Below are 7025 nucleotides of genomic sequence, written 5' to 3'. Positions count from 1 at the left end.
GGGGGGGGGCTTCAGGAAAATGTCTGCGGCCGAGTCTCACTAGCTTAACTCCCACAGGGCCCTGATGTACCAGAGATCAACAGAGACGACGGAGACAAACACCTCACCAGTGTCGCTCTTCTAACAAGGCATCAAATATTTAAAAAGCGAGGGATTTTAGGCCAATCTCAATGTGTGTATGTTTTCAGAGTACACTTGTTTTCCTTGCTCAAACAGCAACAGAGTTTTCTGGGTAAAGGAGGCTCACATGAAACATGGGAAACGATATTTCTTCTTCTGCTTTTCCCTTTTGTCTTCCTCTCCCTGTGTGGCCGTTACAAATATCTGACCCATGTGTCGAACCCCTGTGCAGAGGCTGTGCTGTGTGGATCCTATAGTAAAGTCAACATCTGTGTGGCTGAGGCTCGCTTCAGATTAGGGGAAACCAAACACGACCATTTAGACAGACGGCAGAACAGTTCTGTTGTGCACTGTAAATGTGCGGGCATGCCTGGAGTGTAAATGCAGGTAATTACAACTTTGCAGAGAGTTCCTATTTTTCCGTTTTTTCGCCTCTCATGTTAATTAGATCGAAATTACGAGGTAATGACGGCTATAATCACAAATGACATTTTTTATTGTTACTCAGAAAGTAATAAGTTCACTAACATGACTTCGGGCAGTAATTTGTTGTAACACTTTGTTTGTTATAGGCAGTAACAAATAGCTTTGTGTAACGTGATTACATGTATTCTCCCCAATTACGTGAATGAGGGAAACCTTCTTTCTGTTGAGTTGTGAGGATTTTCTTTTTTTGTCTCCTGTGCTCATAAACACTCATGATATTTTGGATTGTCCGTCAGACAAAACAAGCAAATTGATGATGTCGACTTGGGTTTTAAATGGCACGTTTTGATGTTTTACGCTCCAAATGAAGAATCTTTCTTAATTGAAAATGAAAACAATTGTTAGCTGCAGCCCAAACATTTGATAGTGACGTGATTCACGAGGACAGTGCAGTTGAAGAAGGCTACAAGCGTTAAGAGGGGAAGGAAAAAGTGTGTGTTTTGTGCTATTTTATCCGTCTGCCATTGATGTAAAACTGCTAAGATCTTACAGTAAAATGGGGTTAATAGACTAACAGCCTGACTCTCAGTCAGGCAAATGATGGCAGACAGCACTGGCGTTCTTATCCAGTTGTAATTCACCTGCCTCGTGGCTGGCAAATCATTTTCTGTGCTGAAGCCCTGCGAGCAGAGATCCTTTAATCATCCGCTAATAGGCTTTTATGAAAAAGCTGAAGATGAATTCAGAAATACCTGGCTCTCTGTTATCATTATCACTGCGATGAGTTATCAAAGTATTTGTGTGCATACGTGTGTGTGTGTGTGTGTGTGTGTGTGTGTTTGTCAGTCTGTCTGTGTAAGAGTGTAGATAATGAAGGGAACCATTGCAGTTCGATCACTGCGATGATTATCAACACCTCCAGTCCATGGGATTTCTGTTCAGCGATAAATTGAGCTGTAATGACAGATGCGCATTGCATTGTGGGCCTTCAGACTTTGACACGGCTGGAGGGCATCTAACTGCAATATACCCATTCACTTACCACGGGAGTCCGAGGGAACATTTACAGGAACTATTCAAAAAAATGTATATTTAAAACGTGTGCAAGATTTGGTCACTGAATTAAAAAATGAGCAAAAAAAATAGTTGACCACGTCCGTGCTGATGAAGTGCCCACCAGACTCGATTCTGTTGCCTGTGACCAGATGGATGTGTTTACTGTCAACAAAACCTTGTTAGATAGCTACCCACACACGCTATAACACTGTTTGTGTGTCGAGCGTCTGGAAAACGTCTATCACAGCCTGCCTCCCCATGTCTGCGTGCAAGTGTACGATAGATACCATCTAAACATGCTGACTCAACCGACTTCATAGCAGGAACCTCTTCAGAGTTCTGAAGAATAGGTATGTACGCTATCGTCTGTAAAAGCAGTAAAAACCTGCGTGTTTGATTGCCGCAGCCTAATATACATAGCAGGGTGGCGTCTGTTATGGTGAGCTGCTCAGATTAGGCTCTGGCTGTAAGAGCACAGGAGGGCCTTAGAGACAATGCATGAGAAATGGGCGTGAGAACGCCGGTAAGGCTTGGTTCTCTGCAAGAACCGTCTTGTGTTTGGGGGTGAAAATATCCTCACACTCAAAGCTCCAGTGTCGAGATCCATTTCTAACAAACAGGTTTTGCAAGAAAGGGCTCGGGGAGATAGAGACTTTTTGTGTGTGTGTAAGTATCTTTGTGTGTGTGTGAGTGTGTGTGTGTGTGTGTGTGTGTGTGTGTGCCGCTACAGCTGTGTTTCAGACGTCACTATACTTTTTTGTTTGATGTGTCTGAAACCACAAATACTAAGCTGTGTGACTGTGAGTTTTGATATCAAGGTAGTTTTAGACTATTCCCAGTGCTCTCAAAAAGGGAAAAAGAGAAACTTCCAGCATTATCGCAATGCTGCATATAATCTAACAATTTTATTATCATATAAATGAAAGCGTGCTGGGAAACACATTTCATTCAGCCAGACTGTATCTTTATCCTGAACCACACAGTGATCTTCTTTTTCTTTCTGCTTCTTCTCCAGGTGTTACAGCAGTTATGTCAAAGAGCTGAAGACATCTCTAACAGTGAGTACACAGTATATACTTAACAATATTCACGTCTCCCCCCTTTTTTCACTCTGGTGCCCCCGGTGTATGTATTCTGCGTGTTACAAAATAGTTGGTGCGTGACTTTTTAAAATATATATTGTCACACTTCTGCTTTTACAGTGGCTTTTTGTTTCTTCTTCTATGGCACGGCAGAACAAATTTGCAGACTCCTCCAGTTTCAGGCCTAATTTGATTTTCATTCATTCAGTGAAAGAGGATGTTTTTTTGTTTTTTTTCTCCCCCAATTAAATTTAACAAGAGCCCCCTTGAAAAAGCAGTTGTTATGATTGCATTACAAATTCGGGGTTCATTCAGTGAATCAAGCAATTAATTAGATTTCTCCCATTCTAATCAGAATATTTGTTTGAAACGTGCGCGCCTAATAAACATCCTTTGACTTCTGCGATCTGTTCGGAGCCGACGCTGAATGTAAATGGTTGTTAGCGGTGCCCTGCGGGTGCTGCCAGGTTTAGGTGATCTTGGATCAGCGTGAATCTCCTCCGCTCTCCGTCCTCTTTTCTTGTCTTTTCTTTTTCTCTCTGCTTCCTCACTCTGTCTCTGTGGGAGAGCTAGCAGCACTCAGGGGCGCGGCTACGTCCTCAAGGCTTCGGTTCACACACACACACACACACACACAAACACACACACACACACAAACACACACACACACACACACACACACACACACACACACCGAGGTGGCAGTTTGTTGTTCCCCGCACAGACAATGACTTGCACTTTTCTCTCCTGCCGAACTCGATGGCCTTGTGCCTGCGAGTGTGTCACCAGATCAAATGGGATCTTTTATAAAGCGGTGAATGCGGTGCTCAGGGAAATACATGTTTGGCCCACGAGTGGCTCTTTGGCCTTGTATGTTACCAGACCTGATTCCATCTAACCGGCACTGCCTCGTCTCTGGCTGTGAGCGATATTATATCCCTCGCAGGTTGGTGCGAGCTGGTTGTATCATTTGTGATAAGTATTGATGAGCAGTCTCTTGGGGAATCAATTGCTAGGGAGGTGGCTGGGTGTGCGTGTGTGTGTATGGGGGTGTGGGGGGGGTGTAGCCTTGTAGATCTGTTCCTAACCGGTGTCTTGGCTGCCTGACGTTTCCTGCAGCCCCGTAGAGGACGAGCACAGCGGAGCACAGGGAAAGATGGAGCTCATCCAAACAGCTATGGTGTAATTAGCTGACATTTGTTGCTTGGAAGACAGGAGAAGGGAAAAGGAAAGAGCTACTCAACTGAAACACCCAAAGGAATATGCAAATGTTGAGAGAAAAAGGAAAGAAAGAGAATTGTGTCTAATGGCATGGAGATATAATTATATTACATCCACTTGTGTGCGTGTGTGTGTTATGAACCCATTGAACTTTGTGTGAGCACATTTGTGCTCACACATTTGCCACTAGCAGGCATGAAACCATCGGTCTGCAGAGAGGAACAATGCATATATCAGGGTAAGAATTGACTTGCTTCGACGTGATACCTTTGTCTGCTGTTTCGCGTTCTCCTTGTGCAGAGCGTGTCTTTCAGCTACATCAGATGGGCTGTTACACAACTGAGCTGTACACAGCGCCCTCATGAAGCAGGCCGTCCAACACTGGGCCGATACTCCGGTTTCAGGAAGGCTGTGCGTTGTGGTGTGATTCGCATGTGTGTGTGTGTGTTTGTGCGCGTGCTTTTAGGTAAAGAGAGCGCCGTAATGCACGTGGACTATCTTGTGCTTAAGCCAAGGTGCTGCGTGAAGGAGCAGCGATGCTTACGCAGCCCCCCATCTGCTTGATCCAAAAGCTCGAAATGCAATGCCTTGTAATGACAAAGTACTGAGTGGCCCAGGGAGGTGTGCAGAAAAAAAGGGGGAGGAGTGCGTGCATGTGTGTGCGCGCGCGTGTGTGTGTGTGTGTGTGTGAGGCTGTGTGATGCGTGAGTGTGAAATAGAGAGGAATAAAGGGAGAGGGAGAAGGAGAGAGAAAAACATCTCGAAGGTCAGGAGCAGCGGGCGGCCGTAGGGGAGAGACACGTGAGACTGAGATAGTCTTGCGTCAGCCCCACAGCAGTCCGCTCTTTATGTGTATGTGTGTGTGTGTGTGTGTACGTGTGTGTCCTGTGGGGCCAGCATTTCCATCCGCATCCCACCGTGTGTTACAACGGAGCAGCATGCCAGTGTTTCTATTCTGAGTGTCTTGATCTGCAGGGATAGACAGACAGACAGATAGACAGACAGATAGACAGACAGATAGACAGACGGATAGACAGACAGATAGACAGACAGATAGATAGATAGATAGATAGAGGGATAGAGGGATAGATAGAGGGATAGATTTGTGCATACATGCCGTACATTACGGCAGTCAGTCAGTGCGCTACAGATAATTTTTTACACGCCTCTTGTGACAGTGGAAGGGGAAATTACACCTTCTAGCCTGAGGGGAAAGAATTTGTGTGTCTCGCTGGCTGTCACAAGAGCTGAATAGGGTTTCATCAATCCCAGCAACTACTATCATTTTTCAGCTCTTATTCATGAGCGCCTCTTTGTTTCTCTCAGTGTCTTTTTTTCCTTCTTCTTCTTCTCCCCCCCTTCTTCCCAGTGCCCTTTAAACTGGTGCTCTGTTAGATTGGGGGAAGCGTTAGAGATAACGCCGAAACATTTAGTACTTTGCACTTGCCTCGGAGCTAAGATTGTTTAAAAAGCCGCTGCAAGATTTGTCCTCGGGACAAGGGAGCGCTGTAGATTCAACAGACACACGCCCAGCATTAGTTCAGTCTTACCGATTCAAGTGTCTCTCTCTGTCTCTCTTCACACACACACACACACACACACACTCACACACACAAGAAGACACTGACCCGTTCCCCATCTCTGGTCTCAACAGGGTTCAGTCCTTGAGCCAGACCTTTCATTCACCCCCGTTGTCCAAACAGCCTCTCCTCTGCTTGTCACCGTGAAGGCGAGGCTGCTCTTTTACAGACCCTTGTGCCATGAATCACCGCTCGCACACCCGGGGACCCTCAGTCCACTCGGGGGGCTGCCTGCCTGGTCACATGAGGGGGGCCATTTTGAATGGAGGGTCAGACAAAACAGGAGCTAAAGAACCCAAGCTGTGAGCTTTTCTCAGAGAGGGCAACAATGGGAGTGGGTCTCTGTGTGTGTGTGTGTGTGTGTGTGACGTTAATGTGTTTGTTGTAGTAGTGGGGAGGTGTTGGACACACAATGCTTTGAGTTTTGGGTGTCATAATGCAACATAATTGCATGCCAGTAATTTATGAAACATAAGGAGTGGGCCTTTAAACCCCCCATACATCACAAACCTTTTAGCCCCACACAAACTGGATTGCAATCTGAGCTCCTCGGACTCCAGCCCTAATGCCTGTTTGGCTGTTCAGCTTTGAGAACAAGACGAGCCTTTGCTATCATGCACATATCTACCAACCCGGCAATCACATCTCGCTCAAACTGTTGACGGGAGTCATTTTGGAACATTTGTTTCATGTGATTTTGGCTAAAATACAGTTCTGTTGAGTCGATCGATGCCTGGCAACACGATACAAGTGTGTAATAATGAATCCGTCACATGGTTTATGGGGTTTAAAGGTTCAAGCCTGCTTGTGTGCACCGGCCTTTTACATTTTATCATTGTGTGTTTTCACAGATTTCACTCTTGGGTTTACTCAATACACACATTTTGCTTAAATTTGTTAAAGCCGAAACAAATTTGTTAATACGACTATTAGTAGCAGACCACACACCCTCTCTCTCTCTCTCTCTCTCTCTCTCTCCTCTCACCCGATGCCAGCTGTTGCCCTATGAGAACCTCCAGGTTTATTGGGTCTATCTGCTGTGTTTATGGCCAAACCACATCAACTGTCTTTATGTCTCTGTTCCTACCTTGTGTCTTGACATCCTCCACAGCTTCCTGCCCCCCCGGCCTAACCTCTTCCCCAGATCTTCTTTCCTCCTCCCCTATTTCAAAAACCCCCCCCCAAAAAAACACATCACCCCGCTATGGACCTTGGTTTTCTGACTACAATGCATATACGCCTGTGGCTGGAAATCGTTTGTCCCTACTGGGCCCGATGTGTCCCAGGGCCTGTCGGCCAGGCCGGGTTGTAACCTGGATACAGCTGCAGTCCAGAGGAGCCATTAGCAGTGCCAGGAGGCCCCCGGCACCCAGTGAGGGCTCATTACTGTATTTGTGCAGTCACACTTCTCCTATGAAACACAGCAGTGTGCCTGGTGAAACTAGCCAGGACATTGAGCCTCGGGGAAAGCATTACGGCTCCATTTGGAGTTCTGAGAGAGAGAGAGAGAGAGAGAGAGAGAGAGAGAGAGAGAGAGAGA

The 7025-nt window shown here is 46.0% G+C and overlaps 1 protein-coding gene across 22 annotated transcripts in view; it reads left to right on the top strand.

Moving 5' to 3' along the window:
• The window catches only part of baz2ba (bromodomain adjacent to zinc finger domain, 2Ba), a 63617-nt gene that overhangs the window by 10110 nt on the left and 46482 nt on the right, over window positions 1–7025 (top strand). For all 22 annotated transcript variants that reach the window (XM_031846924.1, XM_031846921.1, XM_031846923.1 and 19 more), the window contains exon 2: window positions 2618–2660. The gene's annotated coding sequence lies outside the window, so the exon portion shown is untranslated. The remainder of the gene's footprint in view (window positions 1–2617; window positions 2661–7025) is intronic.

This window comes from Anarrhichthys ocellatus, unplaced genomic scaffold, assembly GCF_004355925.1.
Source record: "Anarrhichthys ocellatus isolate YVR2014 unplaced genomic scaffold, GSC_Weel_1.0 scaffold6, whole genome shotgun sequence".
Lineage (NCBI taxonomy): Eukaryota > Metazoa > Chordata > Actinopteri > Perciformes > Anarhichadidae > Anarrhichthys > Anarrhichthys ocellatus.
This window is presented reverse-complemented; position numbering and strand designations above follow the sequence as displayed.